The sequence below is a fragment of the Diuraphis noxia genome, unplaced genomic scaffold (genome assembly GCF_037042655.1).
Source record: "Diuraphis noxia isolate RWA-SAM2 unplaced genomic scaffold, SU_Dnox_SAM2 contig0002, whole genome shotgun sequence".
Lineage (NCBI taxonomy): Eukaryota > Metazoa > Arthropoda > Insecta > Hemiptera > Aphididae > Diuraphis > Diuraphis noxia.
The window spans coordinates 66,403,376-66,430,333 of NW_028301712.1; the positions used below are offsets into that span (position 1 = coordinate 66,403,376).

At 36.7% G+C, this 26,958-nt stretch overlaps 1 protein-coding gene across 2 annotated transcripts in view; it reads right to left on the minus strand.

Annotated features, from left to right (window-relative positions):
• Positions 1-26,958, minus strand: part of LOC107170131 (homeotic protein ultrabithorax-like) — a 149,127-nt gene that overhangs the window by 39,550 nt on the left and 82,619 nt on the right. The gene's annotated exons all lie outside the window — the stretch shown is intronic.

The window sequence follows — 26,958 nt, forward strand, 5'->3', positions numbered from 1 at the left end:
TCAGTTGATTTTTGGAATTTTCGAAAATCTCTCAAATCATAAGTACCGAAGCTCTGTCCACCGCCGCATACTTGGAAAACATTCAAATATTCAACGAACGAATAGATAATACCTAATGACAGGGTATAGACACTGTGTGTAGTGGCAAAATCTGGTGACTGTGGCCTTGAACACGGTCTTTAGGAGGGAGTGGCATGCATTATCACTTAAATAAATCATATCATTATTATCACACAAAAAGAGACAGAACTGATGTAGTGTTTTGTAATGCCCATTGCGTTATTTGGTTGTTTCCGTTTTTATAATTTCGTAACTAAGAGGGATACACGTTGCTAACATTCTATCAGATTACGGATACGGTACAATTTCCAATACTTCAACCATAGGGATACAATAACCCGATCAGCTGATCGGGTGTCTATTCTACGAGTATATTGTTCTGTGCTAATGATAATGTTATCTGTTTTTTTGTGTCAAAGCTATGCCGTTGCCGGTATATTCGCACTTGGAGCATAATATGCGAAATTGTTTAGATTTTAGTTTTGTAATTTTCTTGTTCGCGTACGAGCGTTTTTAGTTTTTGTTATTTTTTTTTTTTTTACAACAATATTTACGACCGTCGCAAGCGATAATAAAACGCTCTCCGGCTACACGGTAAATAATTATTTAATCTGTCGCCGCCGTACCGCGTGTGCGTATGCCAAGTGAATATAATATTATAGCGTGCAGATTTTCAACCGCACTGGCCCGCTGTTGCAGCCCGCGTGTGGAGTACCGGCTAAAAACTTCCGCCCACGAATCCTCGTCCGAAATAACTCATTGTAATATTATCCACGCACCGTTTAACTTTGGTCATGAGTTTTAATACAATACGCGAAAAATGTTTGTATTAAAAAAAAGGAAATGGAGGAATCTCGTTCATACACACCAATACACCATAGTGTACTAGAGGTATTTTATAATTATTGGATTATTATTGCTTCGCATATACCTACATTATAATATTATAATATTAACACCCAACACTGCAATTTTATTTCGGTATGAAAATCTAATTACTTACGTCAGTACGCGGTGTTGGTCTTACGACGTGTTTTTGAAACATATAATTTATTATATTATTATACATAGAGACGTTCGTCATGATATTTACCTGAAAAAAGAAAAAAAAATTATTAATAAACATCGATGATATATAATTATATATTATGTATAATAGGTACATATAGTGTTTAAACGGCCATTATGTCTGTTTTTATAATAAAATAATATTTTAGAGCGTGTACTTTTGTATAATGATGATATAATTCAAAATTACGATTCCGTTGTTGGCGTATTACATCGGCGGCTTACAATGGGAAGAGAAAAGGATTACCACAACTCTTAACGGTCCTCTCAGCAGACCGTAAAACCAATACCCGGAGACGGTTTTACGGGTCGGCTTTTATTTATACGACGATATTTCTCGAATATCGTGGATGACAAAAAATAAATAAATAAATGCGCCGGGAGTGTGGAAGGGAAAAAAAGAACTCGAACGGCGCGGCGGCCTATATAATAATATAACGTCGTTGTGTGCGTCGTCGAATTTCCTATGTATAACGGAACACGCTTGCGTTCACAATACGAAAAAGCTTTCTTTTTTTTCTCTCCATCCGCCGATATCGGATTATCGAAAAATCCGAAAACTTCTAAAGCGCAAAAACTTTCCATAAGCCTCGGGACTTTGTGCCGCGAAAGTTGTGTGTGCGTGCCGCTGAAATTTATACGAAAAGCTAGCTGCAGTGATGGTGAAAGAGGAGAAACGGGATGGACGCGCAAGCGGACGGAATATAATGTACGGGCGCCGCGATGGATCGGGGTAGGAGGCGTCGGGGCCTCATGAAATTCAAAACGACCGATATGACGTCATAAAAATTCTCCTCCGACGCGCCGGCACGCGCGCTGGATACACGTAACGTCGTGAACAACGGGGTAGTTTGAGTCGGCGGCGACGAGCACTATGCAATATAAATATATATATAAAGCTACAGTACGAATAATGCATAAGGGAGCGTGTGGAATACAAAGATGGCAAACTAACTCAAGTAGGGAAATTTATATTCAGTTGACGGTTGTCGGTGAACGTATATCTTTAAATATATATATATATATATAATATATACAGCATCTCATTTTTTTAACCCTCTAAAATCTCTCAGAAAATCCCAGCAAACCGATTTATGTATGCATTTTATAATATATACGAGGAAAAATACGAAAGCTTCGAGTTGTCATCGTCCTCAATGTGCGCACAACATATAGTATACAATAGTATAAAGTTATTATTATACAGATCAGCACGTCATTTTCAGAAATTCCGTCGACGAGAAACGTGCGCTCTGAGTTTTTTCTTTTTAGTTGCAACATTTGCAAAGCCCTCAAACTTTCTCACGACGAATCATCACGTAGGTAAAGGAAATTTTACACGATTATAATATTATGTTATATGATATAATGGAGGTCCCCGAAATCTTTTAAACCGTTTTGATTGTGTCCTTAAGTATACTTGAAATATAATATAAAGAGCTCTCAGTTGGTACATAAAAAAAAATCAATGCACGTAGTAAGATAGAATCGTGGAAAATGCTCCGACACCTTTGTGTCGTAAATTGTTTAAAGCTGCAGTTCCGAGAAGTTCTCTCTGCCGGATCGTTGTACTCAAAAAAGAATGGCGAATTTAAAGTCCATCGAAATTTTAGTGTCACCGTAAACTAACTTGTCCATTCATTCCCCCTCGATTTTCGTGGCGGTTGCAGCCCGCTCCCTCTTTATAGTGCACCCCAAAGTGCAATTTGAAAACCTTTGTTTTTATAGATGAATAAACGTGATATTGGCCCAAAGTGTAACGACTAAACGACACCTCCCACAAGACGTTTTTATGTAACACTTGGTTGAATACGTATATGATGATAATAACTTTATACCTTCTTTTTATTCACAAATTAAAATATTTGAACATCCGTTTTTTTTTTATCACCATCTTATTATTGTATTGATTAAAGTACTACTGCAGACATTTAAATTGTTCGTAATTAAAACTGTTACATCGGAAACAAGTATTGCCACTAATATAGCCTATTGAAGATATTGAGACTAATGTTTTTGTCGCAGCCAAGGATACTTAAGGTGAAGGTATATTATTCCGTTTTAAAAAAATAACTAAAAATCTTTTTATTAGATTTAGATGTAAGATGCTTTAATAGTTGAGCCAAAATTGTATAAAGGTAAACCAAAATAAAAATCTTTGTTATAATAGAAAAAACACATAAAGTCTATACAAAAAAATATTATCACATGGAAAAAAAAGGGTTCTCTGAACGTGTCTATGTTTTATACAACTATACCACCTAAATATTATACTATGATGGAGTATTCCATATATTACAAATGTATTTGAATAGTTTTTAACGCACATACCTATTATTCTACACTGTTTTGGCTTATTGCGTTCGTCGGACAATTTCGATAACGATTAACTATATAATGGGCTAAGAATTATAATTATATTACTCATTTTTTTTTCAAGAAAAATACACCAATAACACTAAAACATTGGCCGCGTCTGCCTTTAAACATGCCGGGGGAAGAAGAGGCTTATCCAGAACGTGAAACCTATATATATATATATAATACTATAGCATCTAGTAGGTATGTAATATACGCATTATAATATTATACATGAGTTGAATTATATAGGTGCACGGCGGAGGAGGGGAGTGCGGGGTCCGGATGACCCCGTTAGAAAAATCCTGGAATTCTGTCGTTCGCCACCGGTGGCGGATAGGGGAGGTCGCGGTCACCGAGTGATTTATGCGCCCGGTGGTCCTTTATTGTCCTCACCTACATAATATTATATATTATACATATAAGCACGTAATAATAATACGTCGCCCGCCATTATCCAGTTGTTAAGCATCCGGCTATATGCATATATATTATATAGGTAGGTATACAGAGAGTATAGTCAGCGCAATGTATATACAACTAACAGTATAATACATATATTTTCGGTTGAATGCCCGGCCGAGGGACGGCATATAGATTATAATAATACATGGAAAAAGAGCTAAGTGACATGGAAATTTATTGACTCTTTTTGTGTCAAATAAACGCCTACAGCAGCGTCATAAATGTTAAAAAAATCAATCGGTTGAAATATCCGTCTATAATATTAATTGAAATTTAGATTATTGTTCATATAATAAATATTTTGAAAAATGTATGTATTATAGATACACGATAAAAAATATGTAAATCGACCAGATAACCATTTCTATTTTTGGGTAAAAGGCAAGTGAGTCGTCGAGTCTGAAAGGCAAAAATGAAATTAAACTGATTTATTACGATAAGTGAATAACGATTCGTCTTTAGCGAAAAGCAACATGATAGCGAAATCGAAAAACGAAATTGTACAGTAAAAATATTGTCGCCTATCATACAATGATAAAGTGTGTGTAGTTATATAAGAGAAGATGAATACGGTTGAGCGATGTTTATGGCTGCCGCCGCCGTACTATTATACTACTATTGTTTTTCGTCCGACAAAAATGCACCTCTCTATTATCCATATATATATCAAATATTATATTGCCGCCGCGCCGCCGCGTCCGCTCAATTTGGCAATCGCAGCCGGCGACGACCGTTTTTATGCTTTCGGATCATTTAACATGGCTCGGCAATATTATTCCGACAAACTCGACATTTTCGTTCTGATTAAATCACATTTCTCTCTCGGCTCGCATTTTATATACAATATATACATAGATATGCACTCTACCCGGCGTGCACAACTCTGCAGTGTATCCATCGCTTGCTCGGAAAGACAGCAAAAGGGTGTGGTGGCGTGGCAAAAGAGAAACGCGAATAAATAAATAAATAAATAAAAAAAAAACTTTTTCGTTTTCTCGGCCTTACAGCTGAGCCCGCGCACCCAAAATGCTTTATCGCGGAAAACTGCGGCTCGAACGAATTCTATTAGATCTAAAAGTTCGATCGGATGATGTGCTATCGTGCGACAAGACCGGCATAGTGGTGTATACGTATATATATATAGTGGCGGTGGTGGAGAATAATGACACAAGTAATGCCCGATAAATAAAAATCTCGTCTCCCACGACTACTTTTGTATATTGAAACCTTTTACCAATGTACATATATATGTATATATTATATAAGATTATTATACGGGTATATGGGTTTTTATAGTTCTCCGAAACCTACATAATAATAATACGGACCCTTTTTCGCGTGGAGCGCTTTATATATATAAATGCATATTATGTATGTATGTATGTATGTATGTACTATGTATACTATATTACGCCCGCGTTATCAGTTCGGCGTCGATGATGGTGTCGGTGGTGTTTTGGATTTGCGTATTTTTCAGATCCATCGATCGAAGGGTAACGAATAGGTGCGGGGAGTAGCGAAGCAGTATATTTTATGCTAAAGGTGCGTGACAAGGAGAAGGCTCTCTGTTTACATGCATAAATCACTAAGAGAGAGAGAGAGAGAGAGAGAGAGAGAGAGAGAGAGAGAGAGAGAGAGAGAGAGTGAATAAGAGTGAGACGAAAAAATACCGAATGGATTACTCGGTCGTATATTTTCGGGGAGGGTGCGTGAGCGGCTGCGAAAGGGAAACTTTTTAATTCGAACGAATTGACTTTGAGAAATTTCCCACGTCGACGTGCCCTGGCGTGTTTCACCAAGCGTCAAATAAACCTTGGCACTGTTGATGTATATATATATATATGTATGTATGCATACATACATATGTATACACACGAGTTTTCGGATACGGAGCTAATTTAAAAAACTCCATCGGCCTGGCTTTGTTCCGCACTCGCGAGAAAACGTCGTAGACAGATATATATATATATTTGTATAGGTATATACGTATTTCCGTATATAAATAGGGTCTGATGATAGTTTCCCGAACGCTGCGCTGTGTTGAGAAGCTTTCCTGACGTATATTTCTTATCTTGAGTAAATAAATGTATATATATATATATATACATATATATTATATACAAAAAGTAGATACCTAGTAGAAGCGAAGCCGGTGCTATCCGCGCGCACATCTCTCTCACATAAAGTTCCGTTTATCCGATCGCAGCCGTGACGGGTACGTCATTTTCTTGAACACTATATAATATACCATATTATATTATTTATATATGTATCGCGTGCGGCGATCGTCCCGGAGACGGTTCCAATGAACGAGTTTATTATTTTATACGAGGAGAAAAAAAAATTGTTTAGACGTTACTGTACAGGCCATTACACTCGTAACTGCGTACTATTGAATGGCCGTTTGATTCCCATAAGACATTTTATACAATATGTGTATATTTACAATACGTGGACATTGAATTTACACACAATAAATATTACAATACATAATATTGTAAGCCGCCTGAAAAAAAAAGGTCACTTCCATAATCTATTGGACTGCTGTCACACTCGTACATCATACGAGAATAATAATGTGCGTGATAAAATATGTGCGTTTTATATATTAATATTAACGTTTAACAAATATTATTTATCGGTTTGGCTGCGATTGTTCGTTAAATATTCTAAATTCCACTTATAGAAAAATCGGACATTTATTCAGCCAAATAATGGTTTAAGTTTATTTGGATACTACATATAGAGGGCTTCGATTATATTATATTAAGCGACGTTTTATTCATACAGACAATGTATACATGAAATATTAGTAATATCACCCTTGAAATCGTTTTCACCCACCCTAACCCATACAGCAACAACTATAATAATATATATTATTATCGCGTTTATATTGCGAAAAAAAACTTCTTCCAGAATATATAGTATTACGCTATGCAAATGAAATGTATAATAATGCGATATTATTTTAATTTAAACATTATAAGCGAATAGTTATTTTCACATAACACGACGATGACTATACGCTTATGTACTCGTATATCATACTTTTCTCTCTCTCTTCATCTCATTATAGGTATATGTATTTTAGGGTGGTGTACCAATCAATAGCCATTTGTCATGCAGCGTGGGGAGACCCATTGGATCGCCATTATCTCCGGGTCGGGCCCAGTGGCATATAATTTATGCGGAGCACAGTTTCCGAGTAGTGCGCCGCAAGTCGGGTCTCCGCCGACAGAGGAGTGGACGGGAGAGAGGGAGGGAGAGACGCACAGGCTGCATAGATTGTGCAGATGGAGGCTACGCGCTAAGCACCGCAAGAGGGGTGGGTAGATAGGTTGGCGGTGGACTTATAGGGATTTTGAATTTATTAAACGTCGGTTAGCCCCGAGTGGTACATTAGGCCGCGCGTGCGACATAAACATTCGCACCTCATTAATTCAATTAAAATAACAGACTGGTCAGTATATGCATATAAAGCAGGAGTTAATACTATATACCTGGTATACGGCTATAGTCATTATAGAGCCCGTGTGCACGCGGTCGTCTATTTTGTGCAATATGTTATTAACCAGTAAAATTAATAGTCGCGTACTGTGAGTACACATCACGGTGCTCCAAGCACACATAATATCTACTACATCTATATATATATATATATATATATATATTACTGATAGTAGGTATAGTAGTATATACCTAGCATAATAATAATATATACAGATCGCTGTCAAGTCCTTGACTTATATAAATATATTACTAGATAACAATATAATATAATCACAGTTGATATTAAAACGTACACGCCCAACCGAAATAAAAATAATATATTAATGTCCCTCGGCCCCGACTTATTGACCCAATGCGCTACGACGTTCTATCTCTTACGCGTTATTTTATTTTTCCGGCGCGATCGTTTGTTAGTGCTCGTGCAGTATACACACAAATTTATATATATATTATATACACGTACGTATAATGTGCGTGTGTACATCACGGCCGAGCCGACCCACCCGCTCTCGCGAGTGCCAGCGCGGTGAAAAGGACTGCACGCGACGGGGTACCGCGGGTCTCCATGGAAACCGCGGCGGCGGCAAGACGAACTACCCTGCGTGGATATAAATGGCAACTACCGCCGCCACCGCCACGGCCATACTAATAAACCACGCGCGTTGCATTATTATATAATGTGATATAAGTAATCATCGCAACATCAGAATTTGGTGAAATCGGCTACCGTCCGTTTTTTTTTGCGTTTGACGTTTTCCTCGACGTTTTACTAATTTGACCGTAGGTTACAATTCGGTATATTTCAATATGCGTATACGATGTACACCGAAATAAACAATGTTCGACGTTAATATATAATAATATGTTAATATGATGACGATTCACTTCAAACATATTGTCGACCGACTAAATTTTTTTTTCGTACAATAAATAAGGTACCAGACTTTGAGTGCGGATTTCGATTTATATGCTGTACCCCCTCCATGTGGCACCTATTTGTGTCGCAATATTATAATATAGTCATTTCGACCACTGTGTAGCTGTATAGAAGATTGCTACCGCACACAATATTTTATGTACCTATTACACGCTGTAAGGCATTATTATCATACATATTATATTATATGACATACAATGTCGTCCGGCTATAAATAAATAAATATATATATATATATATATATTAGTTTTTAGCTAAAACAAATAAATTAACATGTTCCCTTGAGTGCTTTTGCGACGACTGACAGCTATATAACGTATTTATTATTATTTTCTGTAATCTCTGTGTGTATGTGAGTGTAGATACGTATAATTAACGAGGACTGCTGCAAGTGATTCTCGCGAATTGGTTTCGCCTATATAAAGGTACTAAATTCTTACATACATTATTATCATCATGCGCGGGAACAATGTGTTCCCTATATACATATAGTATATATAGTAAATCTGTATGACCCGTGGACCGGTCCCGGAGTGTGAAACTCGTTTCGATATATGCATAACACATTACCTATTATAAATAGTTTGGCGTAAAATGTTAAAAAACCACGCAGAAAACGTGTCCGATTTTTTTTTAAATACCTAAACGCCGCTATAAGATGTTACAATACGCCGATCATGCCGACGCGCGAAACGAATCATCTAAGGCCATAAACATTAACTTTAAACATACTACCTTATAGGTACCTATTTACACATACCGTGATAGTGCGCGCGATATAACACAACAATAATTCATATATTGTATTATTTATATAACATATAATATTATATTTAAACGTCGACGGCGTCGGCTCTCGCTGTCATTGTGTTATACAAGTAGGTATTATTATATTATTCGTAACGAAGACACGTCGTGCGTATACCACTAACCACAAGAATAATACCTACCTACCTATATCTGCCCATATATATATCATACGTATAGCGATGTGCCTACACGTCAACCACCCCCGCGCGCATAAATCATGGCTTAGCGAATTCGAAAAGCGTCCAACCCGAATCTAGGTCACGAAATCCCTGCCTACATACTTTCGGCGAGCATTACCTTTGTGCGCTGCAAACGCCACCCGCCGAGTCATGCGTTCCGGGCGGCCAGGTTAATGAGCCGCCGGTCGTCACGGCCGTGTACAAAGTATACGAATACAATGCGAAGACAACCCGCAAATGACCCAAAATATAGCGGAATTCCCATTGTCCGGACAGTATCTGCAGGTAGATCTCCAGAGTGCCGTTATACATTGTAGATCCCCACACATACAAGAGAAATATTATATGAAAACCTCATATCGTTTTGGCGGACTTCACACGTCTATAACACACCGTCGTCGCCAAATCACATTCGTCTTAAGTCACCGATTGTATCCCGGGTAGTCCTCGTTCTACCGTCGACCGTTACGCGACTCTGCACTGCTCTGTCTCGGGAGACAAAGTCTTATAACCGACTATGAGTTCCGGGTGTCGACCGATATACTTTTAACGCTAAAAACAGTGAAAACGCTGCAATGCGAGATAACTCGATATATATGCAACAATCACACACGCGAGTATTATACATTGGGATCTTTAGGTGCTCGCTATCATATGCGCATTCTAGAAATCGAAAGTTTTATTTTTTTGAGAAGAGGGGCACACGGAATCCTCCAACTTTCGTTATTCATTCGGTTCGGTCGGTACGTTTTCAGCGCGGGAGTTAACAAGTGCGGCCGGGCCCCGCTGCCGACTAATTAACAACACCCGCCGCCACCTATTGCAACAGCAACAGCAGCAGCAGACGAAGAGGAGGCGCACTGCTAATATATGTACGTATATTTCATATTTCATACTATAATTATAATATAATAATGATAAATACACAACATGTATAATACGCGAGTATGCTGAGTTGCGGGAGAAGCGAAATCCTGCGCACTGCAGGGGTGGGGCACGATACGCATAGAGTTAAATAATTAATTTAACCCTTTAACGTTTGGATTCGTTTTTACTTCTTTCAGCGTATAACACACCGTCTCCCCCGAAGAATTGTTTTAACTCGACTCGAAAATATCGTTTATTAAGTATACAGCCATCTATGCACAGATTGTAAAAAAAAATTATTCGCCGAACGTTATACCATTATCATTATAATTCGTCAATAGAAATTTATGAAATTCGATGAATTTGATTGCAATGCTGACATCATAACAATATATTATATTATTACGATTTATAATAATCACGACTGTAAATATGATTATAATTATTTTTAATTCTCATGCTGTTGCACTACTTAAACCCATCTATGTATATGTCAGATTACCGTTTAAAACTACGTGATATCTAAGGTCGAGTGGATTAGCACAAATTGCACCATCGCCGACCTCGCCAAGGAAGTTTGTAAAAAAGGTTCTAAACTGCTGCATAAGTTTGTCGGTGAGAGAAAGTCGTTAGAAGTTACTATTGTGTCTGCAGTAATCTGTATATAGTTTGAGTATAATAATATATAATGAACGTACATGTCTTTTTATTTCGTCTTTTATTTTTAGGCTCGTCTAAAAAGAGAAAGTGTAGCTCATACGGGGATGTCATTTTTGTATTACACGTACCTAAATAATATAATATTATTATTCTATCTGTTTATAAACTGTAACGTTTTCAAATTAAGACAAACAATATTCTAAACAATAATCTTATAGTACTTTTGGTCGTATATACTCGTACATTATACATACACAATAATAAACTAAAGTAATCACAAAGACGTGAACTTTCATTAGTATAATACTATATACAGTAAATTAACCGCTATTCATAAACTAATACTTCGATTATGTAACATCCGGTGATAATTTTAATATATTGTGATAAGCTGATAATTTTAAAAACTATGAAAAATATTTCTTTACTTATTTTATATAATATGCGTTAATTAAAAAATATTATTTATTACATTAAAATCACTAGATATTACTTATTAGTTATTAGTTTCTAATAGTTTCTAATTATAATGTTGATAATTATAATTTTATAATTTTTAAATACCTTTACATATTATTATGTAATTTGTGATTATTTATTTATTATAAAATAATCTTAAATTAATTATGATTTGCAAATGCATAATTAATATAAAATATTATCTAAAATATATAAATATATATTTAATTTGAGATGTGATTAAAACATAACGATATTTTAAAAATTGATTGGTAACAAACAAGTATGTTAAGTCGATATTTAACCTATACTCAATAGACCACATTTAATAAATTTTTTTTTACAGAACATAATAAAGAGTTAATGTATAATACAGTGACAAAATAATATAAAATATATTAAAAACACAATATGATTTCTATACTATGATGGGTGCAAGCGTGTTGTTCTATTGTTGCGGACAATGACGTGGAAAATGTAGCTATTGTTTTTTTATTCTTATAGAAAAATTCGTAAATTGTATTTTGTTTTTTGTATTTTTATAAATGGATGACATAATCGCATTTGCGTGTGAGGGGGAGGATGAGGTTTTGAACAAAAATGATTTGTAATAATAAGTTCGTGAGTATTACCCGAGGGAGAGCGAGATAATTGAAAAAAAAAACAAAATAAAGTAATAAATCCATTAACCACGATAGTTTAGGCGGGAAAGAAATAGTCGAATATTGCCATTAGATTACATAATTTTATTTAAGTCTTCCTGTGCGGTGGTACCATCATATAAATAATTCACTCACGCGATAAACATATAATAATAATAACATAATATTTGTAATCTGTAAGAGTGCCTCTCGACATTGATGAATCGGATCAGAGTGAATTATTTTTATTTTTATTATTATTAGTAGTAGTATTGTAAATATTCTCGATCAGACGCGGGGACCGAGGACGGGACTGCAGAACCGAAAAAAAAGATTTCGCTAAGATATGGAGGGGAAAAAAATAGGAAAGAATGGGTTCGATTTGGCGTGATATAACTGGTGTAGGCAATAAATCTTTAAAATACGCCATCTCTCCCCTTCGGGATCCCGGGCGATAAATTCTCGTTTTGATGCCCCTCCGGCTGCAAAAGAAATAGCCAATCGTTTTTACGGATGGGCTACTGCTGCACAGTCTCCGACAATCATCATGCGCGCGCACACACTCGCGTATATAATATATACGTGCGAAATGTGATATAATCCAGGGAAAAAATTATTGTCTGTCTTCTTTTTCGTATTTTATGTCTTTTACACACGTAGTTGGGACAAAAAGACAAAAAAAAAGAAGGAAAATATGACTATATACATACTGGATTTAGTAAACGCTATTTTTATTGCCCCCGAGGAGTATCAAGGAGGACCGCGCGGGATGCATGCGCGGCAAACTTTTCGTTCCCTACCCGACGCGAGAACACAACTTCTCCATTTTAATTAGTTTGGGCGTCTAAGTACGGGCCCCTTGTTTTTTTTCCACTCGTTGCGTTAAAAAATTATATAGAACTTTTATAAGCAAGGGAATTAAAAAACAACAACTGCTATATATATATACCACATAGCTGCAACAATGCGCGCGGGACCTTCGAAAGTTAAACATTAAAATTGTATTTATGGAGTTTAATAAAACATTCCGGGTCCATCTATCTACTTAAAAACGTGCGCGAGAGTGTATATAACGAGAAGTTACGACCCGTTCCGTAAGTGGTTATGGACTTTAGACGGTGTGCTGCAGCACGTCTCCCTATATATAATATAATATATATATTCTGTCTCTATTACACTCTCATCGTTCGCACCGCTTTCCGTAGACGGATTTCGATATAATATAATATCTCACACACAGGTATGCGTGAATATGTATATATAGGTAGATGAAAAACCGCAGACGCGTCCGCTATACATAGATAATTTAGAACGGGCGACGGATAGGTATATAGTATAATATTATATTATAATATAAAATTATATTTTCGGACTTGCAAGTCGTTTTCTTCAACGGTTATTCGTTGTACAGTATATTATATTATAGCTGAAAACCGCCGTTTACCGAGTGTAGAGTTGATGATATAATAATAATAATATTACGAGAAATAGCTAGCGCGTTTTTGGACTTACACACAACTACCATTATTGCTTTTCGGAGGCTTTTCCCGTGCAGTGAGGTATTTATATATTATACATACTATAACGTTCGCGCTTAATTGCACGATATGTATTACACGTTGTATCTCGTGTACGTATATTATGGCAAGGCGCGACAGTACTTGTATGCTGTTTTCGGCGTTAATTTTCTGTTCGGAATTTTAATCGTGAACAAACGAACGAATATTTTAAACGTTATTCTAATGCGCAAACATTGCAACCGCTGCCGAGACTCTAAAGTCGCATTATTTATGTGTGGCTTTGCGGCTCGCTCGTACGGTATACGTCTCCGTGAAAATTAATAATCAACGACGATGGATGCGTGGTCTACGACTATGCTATAATATTATTATATTATGCGTGCGTACATGTATATAAGCTCCGGTATAATATATATGGATAGGGATATATACATATATATATATATATAGAGAGAGAGAGAGAGAGAGAAAATGTAGCGCGTCCTTAAATTACGATCAACCCTTGCTGCAAATTCACTCGGAATCAGAATTTACTGCGTTAAAGGATAATATTATGTATAGGGCATATTATTAATGTTATTATTATTACTATTATATGTCTGACTTTATCACTGCCCCTTTGTATTAAACCGTCGTCGTCGCCGTCGTATAGTATAGTCGTTCCGTTCAAATTATATTATCTTCTCGTATATTATATGTATGTATAAATATATATGTGTGTGTGTGGTGTAATATGTATACGGTGAACTTGCGGTCATCGGAAAATATTAAATAAGATAAAAACACGGCTGCTTCAAAACAATATTTATCGCTATAACTAATAATTATTGTAAATAATTATGGAATAATAATATGATAACCTGCCGACGGTTTGAAAATACAGTATAATATTCATTGATGAGTATCGTATCATAACAATGCTATAATAACCTAACACCCATTGGACCCGCGATAACGACTTTCTAGTTGTTTCAACATTATACTCGTCCGATCACTGAATTATAGCCATTTAGTCATTATTATAAAACTGTTGTGATTAAACGACGACTTCTATGATACGCGCATATATTTATAAATAAATAATACTGTGCTATATATCGACGAAAAGAAACAACACATTTCGTATACATACGATTTTTGTTGTGTGTTCGTTTACGGTTCGAAAATAATCGTTGTTGTGAAAATGATTTTTCAGACGCGTTAATAAAATAATTAGATAAATCGGATAAATCGGATAAATACATAAAATTAATTGTATTTATACATGTGTAACACAATGCGAGCCACCCACGTTTAAATATAATATTATATATTAGTATATTACAGTATACTACTCTTACTTAAATTAAAAAAATTGAAGGAAAGTCACGAAATACTAATTTAATAAAAAAACTACCATCATAGTATAGGTTACCTTTGAGAGCGGTGGGTACCTGCTGGCTGCTAGTGCATTCGATGTAGTATTACATTTTTTTTTTTTTTTTTGTTGTTGTTAAGCATTTGCATTTCCAAAGACGATGTATGTAATGTGTTTCGGGGCGCACGTTTGCCGGCCAGTGGGAATTGCGATATACACGCGTGTTGTAATACACCGATCTGCCATAATTTACATAATATATAGGTATCCGTATTATATTAAATACTGGTGCAAACGGAGAATCTAGGTGATATTGTTTGGTTCGCGCACGTGCCAATAAACATCGGAACTGTTTCTGCATACAAAACTATTTATACACAACGAAGTATACACTAATACACATATATTATTTATATAGATACCGAGTTTAATTATCGCGACGTTAGGACTTGGAGTAGTGCCTAAACAGCCGCGAAATTGACCCCGTATAACGACGTCGATTAGACGCGCGATATGGGCCAGGGCGAGGTGGTTGGTGGGTTGGTTTGCGATCATGCCATAGATGGGGGAGGGGGGAAGGAGTTAGCGGCACGTCTGCGATAGCGACAAAGTATATACATTATAAACAACGCGCGTGAAGACGACGCCGAAGAGAAACCTGCGAGAATACAGCCTAGGCGGTTACAGTACGTATATAACTGTAGTAAGTCGTCTGCGAGCGTGTACCTATATATGCCACACACATACATTATATATATATAATATTTATATATTACATAATCCTCGAGAATCGTTGATATATAAATAAGCACGTATAGTCGTATCGGCCGTCGCGAGATAATGAGTGTTATTGGGGATGTCGAATTCGAAATCTGCAGGGGGAATAGTGACGAGGAACGACGGCGGGTGGGGACGGAGAGCGGGATCGGAAAAACCAGAGTTTCATTAAAACTTTTACATTTACATAAGCGTTTTAAAGATTGCCGCGTCAATATTATGAGTAAACTTATAAAGCAGTATAGCTATTCCTATATTATATAATTGCCCGAGGTTTTTGGCCGATCGAAACGCGCGTGCTGCAGATTGTCGCCATCATACAATAAAACTTTCAAACGGTTTCGCGACTGCAGCCTGCTGGGCCGACGTTTGTATATTATACATATATGTTTTTTTTTGTATCTATATGAGTATATACATGTAATACAGTTTATTTCACGGGCAGTGGCTACAGATGGTAGGAATGCCTCTGGGAGTCGCTGGTTGAGCTGCACCAGGGGAAGGGTTGTTCCTCGCCCCCCACACAATACGCCGAAAGTCGTTAACTCATATATGTGTGGTCGTGTCCGTGGTGTGGTGTATGTTTATTGTCGAAATATAGCTGAAGCGTCCGAGCACGTTCGTCCCAAAGGCGTCTCGCGGGGGTGAGTTAGGGAGATCGTGAAAGAAAAAAAAATGAAAGAAAAAGAAGATATGTCCTCTTATATTAAAAACCATAGGAACGGTCGTAAGTCGCCCACACACCCTCGTGCGGGGGAGATATATGCTGTCATATTAACCATGCCCACAACGGACGTGAACGTGTGCGTGACCGTTATTATTGGTTGTCTGGACGCGTGCAGACGACGAAATTTGGTATAAACATATAATATCGAAGTCCCGCAAGACTACTATAGATGACTATTACATGAAAACGGCCACGGTGGACCTATATAACATATAAGCGGAAACATGGTGGAATACATATATGGATTAGAGGTAGTTTTAGATTTCCGAACCGAAAGTAATGATTTATCGCCTCGCGAAATTACTTTTTTCGTGCTCACGATGGACATGATGCTGAACGAATTCTATAACCCGGGAAAGTACTTTACAGACACTACCACTATATTATATATAGAGCATAAAATTTACACATAATGACATACGCTATATTGTAAGGTCTATCTATAGTTATTATACTTATTAATTCATTTTTTTTTCTAATTATTGATCATTAAATACATCGACATTTAGATCATTAGTATAAGAATTTTGGGTTAGGTTAGGCGTTATTTACATTTTTTTTTTTTTAAGAATTAAATTATATTTTGTTATCAATTATGTACCGGCCTATAACTATATATAGGTTGGTATAATATATTAATGTATTATATTCATCCATCCGGTCAGTATGTTTACCTACACGCATCAAAAAGCTATGCTGTTATCTTTATATATATAGAATACAATTGGAAGGCACTTATACATAATATACAGATTAAAGGGCAAGGAGTATTAAATTCAGTAGATATACACATTAAAAGCGATCACGGATTACAGCGTCCTTCGCCAGAAAAATAAAATAATAAGTCTAGACCTAATGAATAATGATTGCAGCTCAGCAAACTCGTATTGATTTAATTTCGTTTCTTCAGTTGGAGTCGGCGCTTACGATGATAATATAAAATCATAGCAAATCGAAAACCGAGCATAACTCGTCATGGTTTACATCATATGCAGAACGGCATACATTGAAATACACACGCGCCATAATAGGTAGGTATATACACATTAGATTATGACGAACAAACATAACATAATGCAACGTAATTACCATCGAGTACTGTTCCCGTTAAAAAAAAAAAAAAATGAAAACGCACGTAATTTGGTCGTGGAGTACTTTGACGATTGAAATTCAACGACATAAATTTCGCTGCACCGCACGTCGACACGCTGCAGCATTTAACGATTCCAAAACCCTTTCCGGTCGTATATCATTACGCGCTTGCGATGGCCATTGCACTCTACGCAGAATACGCCGCCAATGCGATCATAATATAATACTATACACTGCACATAACATATAGGCATGTACATTGTACATAATACAACTGTACATGGTACGATATCATGTGTGCGTGCGTGCGTGAGTATGCGCGGTCTGCCCTAGCCTGAGGCAGAGTATATTAAAAGTATATTAAGCCATAACCACCCGAGTGCATTCTTTCACGGACTGTCAATATATTTTTTTATCTCTACATTACACATAATAATATTATATTATATGATACAGCGTACTGCAGGCCATTCTCCGGAATTCGGAAACTGTCAAACGCGCATAATTTAATACAATATAAGCGTACATTTTTTCTCCGCTTGTGCATACAATAATAATAACAATATCATATACGGATTATATTTTTGTTTTTAAATTATTATTATACCGCCCCCCCTCCCAACGAAACGGAAAACAATTTCGTTTGAACTGATAGATATATAGCATTGTTATAGTGGTGCAGCTGACCGGTTTGACTTGATATACACAAACATGGCCAGCACGAGTGATAGTTTGCTTGGTGACAACAAAAAATAATAATTGCAATTACCGTCATCCTGGCAAACATTTTAGTGTGTAGCTGACGAAACGCAAACGAAATCATCTCGAAAAGATCGTAAACCTAGGAAAAACTCGTGTATTATATTATTGTTATAATAAACAAAAGAAAACTAATAAACATATTTTCAAATACAATACAAACCAATAAGCGAACAGTAAAATATTGTATGTGACGGAAGTGATTGACGATGATAAGATTCAATAGCAATGTTTATTAATTTATTATATTTGCATTTTAGTATATCATATATATTATAAATTATTGAATATTCGAATCTTCGATTAAAGCGCGTTTCAAACAGCGCAGCGGTATTTAATATAAAACGCAAAGTAGTTAGGCGCGTTGAACAAAAAAATCATATAATTTACCTATACGCCTATCGGAGGTAAGTCGTTAGACTAGAATTTTCCTTTGATATCGATGGCCTATTGGATAAGAGAGGTCGCGCGGATTGTGACCGTCTAAAAAACAAACAACGCAACGAATATTATTGTTGTGCGCGTAAATCTTCTTTTTTTATTTATATTCTCGTCGATGAACATACCACGATCGAGTATTTGTGTGTGCGTGCATGTGTGAAAAAGAGACAGAAAGTGATGTTATACACCGGGGAGAGAGACTCAGTGATGTGGTGTGAAGGAGGAGACAAACATTAACAATTTCAACCGCCGATGAATATCGTAGAGCCATACGTTAATTGAATATAAAATACATATTATTATAATATGGTAGGTAGATATGCAGCGAGCACTACAACGATAAATCTCTGGATCGCAAATAAGATTATACTACTATATAGGTAGTTGGTACCTACGACGTGTGTATAGAGGGTATACCTACATTATAATATTAAGTATAGGTATCATGCACGTTACATTATATTATTATGTAGTATTGTATAATTAATGTTAAATAATTATTGAGAAAAACGAGTGTCGTATCGATGGGAAATGCGTTTTGCACGAGGTCCGGTTCCGAGTGCAGTTGTGTACACACATGTGGCTACAACGACAGTGTCGTTCGGCCGCTTCGGCAGGATGATAATATTGTGTCGTGACCGTGGGCGGGCTTATCTACCTGTGCCGAATTAACTCGTTGATGAGTTGAGTGAGAAACCAATAGACGAATCGTGCACCGAGGTGTTCTGATTGGCCGCCGACGATGCGAAAACGCTTTTCAGCCAATTATACGAGAGCACAATACTATCGTCATCGACGCATTATTTAAATGTAATTGGTGTCGATTAAAACGTGTGTTGTTACGGTTAAAGTAGACCTGCAGTAATATACAAAGCGCATTTGCATAATTTTATATTAATTGCCTGTACAAAATAAATATAATATATTTGTGTGATTACATGCACAATATGCACATACAACAGGTTACTACTGTTTTTTCGTCTTCGTCGTCTCCAAAAGCCCGTAGAAAATTATAAGTTATCGAGTACACCGGTGGCGGCGGCGAGAAAGAGGTAATCTAACCTATACGCGATACGCGAATTAATTTTTACAATCAGTTTGGATTTGTTGACAATATTGTACCCCCGAATTATAGTGTAATACCTATTAAAATACTGTACGTATTATACTGATGCCATTATGATAATCGCACAGGACTTAAACCGAAAGCTACACTATACTCTATAAATGATATTCCTATTGGCTATTATAGTTCTTTCTCCACGGCATGTATACCTACGTATCTACAAGACCGTCGCTTCTATTTTTTTTTTTAACTGGTTGGAATGTTTCGATAATTAAATAAAAATTTATACATTATGTACAATTGTAATTGGACTTTTTTTTCATTATTATTACTGCATTAGTAGTAAGAGTAACCTATATATCGTGCAGAACACAATCTGATTATCGTATGATTGCAATGGGTTGTTAATGTGCGTGTGTTCACAATTGCAGTAATTATTGTAAAACAGCGTATTGTCTTGTATATATATATATATATATAGGTACCCATACGAAACGGTAATAATGTAAAAAAAAAAAAAAAATAATAATAATTAAAATAATGAAAAAAATAGCGCCAAGCCTGAAACAAGAAATTCTTGATCTCTCGTGGGGTCGGAGGCGGGAGGACTGTATTTCTAAACCAAATTATGAAAAACAACGACTAAAAAAAAAACGTATACTAATTTCCCGGCAAACGCAATCATCGAATTAGAGTGTTATAATTTAATATTGTTCGGTTAAAATACGCAAAGGACCACCACCGTAAATTTACGAAGTAAAATTCTCGTGGGATTGTGGTTTACACTGAATCCTATTCAGACGATATTCCATTATAATAATTACGACTGGACTTGACGAATTTTCAATTACGAAGGAAACCATGTCGGAAAACGGCAAAATTTACGGACACTGGCGTTCTCGAAAGCTTAACCATTCACCGGCTTCGGTTTGTATTTTATTACAAAACACTATAATTAAGTATAGAATATTATATATTTGTATTCATATAATTTAACATACATTTACAATACACACACACACATATATATATAACGATATAAGGTATTTATTATAATGCACAGCTATTATATTATTAAAATTAATTCTCGACACGTTTTCTGGGCGATTATACAAATACGATTTTCGGTCGGATTTCGATGACGCGGCTGTTTAATACTTTAATTAATGTCAACGCGTGTTGTTTACCCGGTTATACGCGCATCATGTACGTATTATACATCAGATTTAACGACCAATTCGTGTCCCGTTAAAACGCGTAGCGTCACATAACTTGCTCGCGTGGTCTCATAATGTATTGACGTTATTATCATATATTACCTCTTATGCGACTGCGGAGATATCTTAAACGCACCATGATACGCATTTATTTGATAATTATATATATATATATATATACGTGCAGTGTGCACATGCGAACATATATACGCGTGCCGAAGTGTGACGAAGATTTTTTTCCGAAACACAATTATTATTTCCCTTGTATAATAATTATGACGTAAGTGTTCGATGAAATCGTTAGTTCCGATTGGTGCCAACACAAATATTTGTTGGGAGTTAAGTTAATGGTCAAATCTCCGATGAAAGTGAAATATAGTATAAGTATTTTACGATATGAGTCAATTCGCAGGATGTGATGAGGTTCGGTGGGCGTAGCAGGTATTATATATGCTTCAGAAAAACGTATTATAATGTATAATCCAAAAGTACCTTATATCCCGTAAAAATCAAAAATATGAAAAAATTAATCTCGGCCCCTCGACAACGTGTGAATATTATGCGCTCTACGACGTTTAAGAGGGTTAGGTAAATATTATTATGTGTTTAGGTGAATATAACTTACTCGCGATCCCCACCACCGCTATATATATATATATATGGTAGACGTTAATGATGTGTATACTTGCAATATGTCCGCCGAATGCGCGATATTATGTACACACACACACACAAACACAATTTTTAAGTACCTATATACTTATATGTTTATATGATATTGTTACCGTACACACACGTAGAAGCGGAATATATTATTATACATGTATATATACATATATTAAGTGTATGCGACGAGCTATTATAATTGATAACCCAACGGTGGCGTCGTATTATTAGTATTAACACTACGTCTGGGAGTAATATAGTACACGCCGTGTCGGGGCTATAAGTTTCCGGCGGCCGAGGCGGAAAATTTCCCCGAGGGTCGGAGGCGGCGTCGTCGGCGGCTGCCCGCAAGACACGGACAACTTTATTCGCGAGGCGGTGTATATTATATATATTATTATTGTATATATATACATAACAATAACGTGTGCACGATGCCGCCACGTATATATATATTATATATTTAGCTAAGACTCGACGGATATCGCGTTTACCTACCCACACCAGGTATAATATATATATCTTCTATATTATATATTACGTGCATTTCGTTGTTAATTAAACGGCTTCGAAACCGCACGGCCGTAGCAACTTATACATTATATACTCGCGCGGGCTGTTATATTTCCTAGTATCGGCACCCTCCCCCCTCCCTTCAACAACAACTCGAACACCGTACCCACTGCTATATGTATATAATTTATTATGATTCAAATTCTATAGAATAATAATAATATAACTACCGATATGTGAGGGATATACGCCGTTTGACGTGTTTATTCTCAATCGTCTGTTCATGTCAATAATACTGTGTGCATATATATACGAGTAGCATCCAATATAGGCAGTCATAAAGTATATTATCATGTCTCGATATTTTTACGTTAAGTCCACTATACGGAAAGAGCTTCTATCGGATCATTAATTTTTCTCTTGTTAATTTAGCTTTTTCGGTGCGTGGGTGATGATGTGACTGCGTTGATCAGTGGCCGAAAAACATTCGAAAACTCCGACACCCCGCTCGGGAAAACCTGCACCAATAGCCCCGGAGTTAATAATCGTCTGCGTGCGGTCGTGTATATCATTACCGCAATAGGCGTGTACGAAAATAATGGAAAATAAAACGATTTATTATTTTTGCGGGCCGAGGGACGCGTATTATTTATATTGTACAATGTGTACGCAAACTGATTCGATTCGGTGGTAGTTTTGTGTGCGTCTGCCGGAGACCGCACGAAAAAGGACGCAAGCGACGTATAATATTATGTGCAACAGTGCAATGTGTGTGTGTGTATACATTAGCCGACCGCGCCGCGGGACGTCCACGCCAAATATTTTGGCAGTTTTTGCCGCCGTAGACGAAAATAAAAACTTTCTCTTTCCTTTCTTCGCCAGTAAATTCGTTTCACACAGTCCATTTCGTCGTGGTGGCCGGTACACCGCCGACCCGTTCTCTCCACCGAGCACGACAACCCGGACGGACACTAATATTTTGTCAGAAATTCAGCACGAATCGCGACAAACACGAATAACTCGTACAATATACCAGAATGTGATATATGAAAGAGTCCATGCCCCAGCAAACAACAAGTCATAATAAACCTTTGTATATTTTAATAATATTATATAATATCGTATAATAGGTGTAACGACTTCGACGAAAATAAGCATGCACCGGCTGCGTATAGGTACATGTTATATCAAATGCCACGTTTTCACTTTCTCCGGTCGCCGTCCTTTTATTCCCACTCTCACCCCACATTTCACAATGATGTGCGCATTCGGGGGATGACGCGATTCCTTCACGTGGCTCGGCTGTTTACATGTAGGTATCGTGTATTCGTGTGTGTGTGTATGTGTGGGTGGGTATAATATATGTAGCATCGTATCATAATATTATATTCAGCTGCAGCTCTGCGGGTATATTGATTACACTTTTGTTTTTCATTGTAAAATGTCAGGTGACTTTAAATAAACACAGCGTCGTATAATATGTGGTATAAAAACCGCAATAGAACATACCACATACAATACAATATATAACATATTATATAATAGGTATACTGAGTGCTGTCTGTGGAAATAGAGTACACGTAAAAAAGTCGTTGCTCATACACAAAATAGAAAAGTTAAAAAATTATAAGTCATGTAGGAGTTTTTGATCCAACAGTCTAGTTTTATGTATCGAATACAGAATTCAAAATTATTTTTAAGGTGCTGAATTAAGTTGTAGTGTGTATCCTGTTTTTAGGGACCTACGGTAATATATATATATATAAAGTATACTATGTTTATTTAAAACGGTATTTTGCGTTTTAACTGCTACTGTGTATGGCCTCGTAAAGAGTATAACAACTGTATGGAAATAAAAAAAACTAAGCTCCGAAAACGATGACTGAAAATAATTATAGATGATTTAGAAATATAATTATACACTTTTCATCATAGTACCTATTACACCTAGCATAACTTATATTTTCACCGTCGCTCGAATGCGTTTAAATAAAACTTTAAACAGTATTTAAACTAGTTTAAACGGACTCCGTTCTACGCATAATATAGATATACTTATAATAATAATGGAAGAAAACGCTGTTGAAATCTGCGTGACTGCGTACCAACGAACAAAAAGTCCGCACGCGCGGTTAGGCTCCTGTGCGAAGTTTTTGTAAAATTTATCGTACCGTATACGTTGCAATTAAGAACCGTGTAAACAACATAATAATAATATAGTACATTAAATAATATTTGTGTATACGCGTATCTATGTGTGTGTGAGTGTGTACATAATAATGCCCAGTTATATATTTTCACAACGAGCGTATATTATGTATTGTAGGGTAGGATTGTCGGTATAAGTATCACATTAACGATCTGCAGCGCTAGTTTACGGGCGTATAACACAAAACGGAGTTTATTTTGTATTGTAGTGCGACGAATAAATCTACCTCCGTTCGTTCGTTAGTCGCGCACGTTGTATATTATTGTAATAGGTAGGGGTGGAGGTATTCATAGGTACGCGAAATGGCGCGACGTTGTTAATACGGTTTTAGGCGAATAAGTTCAAAACGTGCGGGTCAACGCATGCGATGGCGTGGATTACAAGTGCGGGACCGGAACTGGATGCGCGGAGGGGTTCCGAAAGAATATCATTACCCGCGGATGCCCTTTTGTGTTATACGAGACCCGGCACTGCAGAGGTAACGGCAGCGTCCTTGTATATGTCGGGCGAAAAAACAAATGTAAAATAAGCAATAATAATAATAATAACATCGCACAAAGGCGCACCGAATTAAAATATTAACATTATAATATTTTCATTAATTATCCCGTACCGCGTGAAAATACGAGCGGCGGGAAACGCCTGTGCGTACCCTCAATGACCGGAAAAAGTGCACAATGCACTTCATTTCGGCGGCGGTGCATAATCTGCAGCAGCAGTGGAAAATTGTCTGTGTCCACGGAATATTTGAAAATTAAATTCCACACGTCGGAGTGGCTACGATGAAGGTATAATAATGGGCGAGAACACGAGTTTTCACCATGCTCGTATATAAGTAAAAGATTTTCGGCCATGTTCCTTGGCGGCGACCTATGCGAACGGCCATCCACCTCGGTCGTGTGCACCTCTCTCTACCACTCTCTCACACACTCGGTCTCTCTCTCTCTATCTTACCTGTGCGTAAGCATACGCACGATTCGTGTGTATTATATATTATTATTATAATGATTCACGGCCGACCGTTGGTTGATATACGACCGCGCCCGGCCACCGGACACCAAATATAAATTAAGTAATTATTCAAATTCCTCGACGGAATTCTTGTTTGTACACACACGCGCGGGCGCGAGCGCTCAGACCCGACTCTCCTCCCTTTCGCCACCGCCAATGTCTCGTACTTATCTGTAGCACCGAAGTCCTCCTCCTTCTCCTCGTTTACCTGTTTCTCGTAACTCTCGCCACACGCCACTGAAACGATAATATATACTTGCACGCACATTACAATAATAATATACGATATATTCTATATATATAAGTCATATCCCTATCCGCCGGCCGCAAATCATTCTTTAGTAATGTGTCAACGCAAAACAAATAGACATATATTATTATGGGCTTTGGCGTAATACGTTTTGGCCGTTTTAATATTCAGAATATAATATGTTGTATATATTTTTTTCAAATATTCGGTGGTCCACGCACTGCTATTACATGCGGCGCACTGTCACGTATAACGTTTAATGTTTATATTAAGTGCCGCTTTTCTCTCCGTTGAATGCTATTTTGAATTTTTACACGTCTAAAAAAGTATAATATTATGTACTGTCGAAAAAATATGCAATACGATGTTTAATCGTGGCACTCCGCACCACTAGCATTTCGATTTAGAAATAGTGATAACTCTGCGTATATGTATAATACACCTAAATCATAATTACAATAATATAATCGTAATTTATTGAGCAGCGCTATAAGCTGACCATCGAGTATAGATAGTATTAGAGGAATAATACGATAACTATGTCATAGGGTACTATCATGACGGTGGTGAGAAACGCATCGAAAACGGAATGAGCACAGCGAAAACAGACGAGTATGGCATTTCTTTTACGCAGAGTTACCATTGATTAAATATATTAAATTATTTAATCAATGGAGTTACCTTCGCCGTTTTTTTTTCGATAAATTCATACACTAAATAAAATCAAGTAGCCAAGACTAGATATTATTACGATAACGAAGACAAAACTACGCATATTTTTTATCCAATGCAAAACACTCGTACGATAGAACTCATGAACAACCCGAAGTTGATTTGTAATGTTTGATCACAGACTATCGACAATTTCAATGCCCGATATAACCTAATAATAATAATAATAATGATTAATAATAATACTCGAATAGAACAACTGTAAACCATCAATAAACCTTCTGGAACTGCACTATAGCTACAGCAGTACGCATTTACGATATTTCGATGTGCGCAGGTGAATCAAGAATAATATTGTTTCAACGCCTCCGGCTAAGGTACAATATTATTATTATAGGCGGAGGAGTCTATAGTACGTCCGTCTCAGGCGTAATAATATAATATAGTATACAGCGGGAAAGCGTGCGGGCGTTCATATACCTATTTATATATATGCCTCAGCAACAAGAACCCTTTATTATTGTCGTTTGGCGTACCTATAACTGTATGTATACATATTATATATGTGTGTGCGCGCGGTTTATTGGAAGGCACAGCTCGCGCATTCGGGGTTAGAGACGTATAATTTACTTACCATAACACGATTTAAATGTACATGTGTGGC